At 45.2% G+C, this 571-nt stretch overlaps 1 long non-coding RNA gene across 1 annotated transcript; it reads left to right on the top strand.

The window, feature by feature from the left end:
- The first annotated feature begins 6 nt into the window (after window positions 1-6).
- On the top strand, window positions 7-511 carry LOC147819809 (uncharacterized). The gene is made up of 2 exons (XR_015436375.1): window positions 7-193; window positions 278-511. It is a non-coding gene; the product is annotated as an uncharacterized LOC147819809 (long non-coding RNA).
- The last annotated feature ends 60 nt before the right edge of the window (window positions 512-571 follow it).

Below are 571 nucleotides of genomic sequence, written 5' to 3'. Positions count from 1 at the left end.
TGATGGTTTTGTTTGGTTCCCACATGGTCTAAACTCAGGGTCCAGATGTTCTCAGACTGTAAGTCTCAGTTCACGACTACAGAGTCTTCAGGACTACAGAGTCTTCAGGACTACAGAGTCTACAGGACTACAGATTCTACAGGACTACAGATTCTACAGGACTACAGGACTACAGAGTCTACAGGACTACAGAGTCTTCAGGACTACAGAGTCTACAGGACTACAGATTCTACAGGACTACAGATTCTACAGGACTACAGGACTACAGATTCTACAGGACTACAGGACTACAGATTCTACAGGACTACAGATTCTACAGGACTACAGGACTACAGATTCTACTGGACTACAGAGTCCCCCTCTGAGCCTGAGCTAAAGACCGTACCGGACCAGGACTGGACTGTGTGTTTGTGGGTCTGTGTGAGTCCAGTCTCAGTTGAACCAGGTTCCATTGTCTGTACTTGTGTTTGGCTGGAAACTATGCTTCAAAATAAAAGCTCTGCACCAGAAATTCACTGCTCTTCAAAGTAAAGTGTATCTGATGATGTGGACTCAGACTTTAATCCTGCTT

The sequence above is a fragment of the Seriola lalandi genome, unplaced genomic scaffold (assembly GCF_002814215.2).
Source record: "Seriola lalandi dorsalis isolate HSWRI2012SDOR001 ecotype SW California unplaced genomic scaffold, Sedor1 jcf7180002045239, whole genome shotgun sequence".
NCBI lineage: Eukaryota > Metazoa > Chordata > Actinopteri > Carangiformes > Carangidae > Seriola > Seriola lalandi.
Note: the sequence above shows the minus strand (reverse complement) of the source record. Positions and strands in the feature narration are given on the sequence as shown.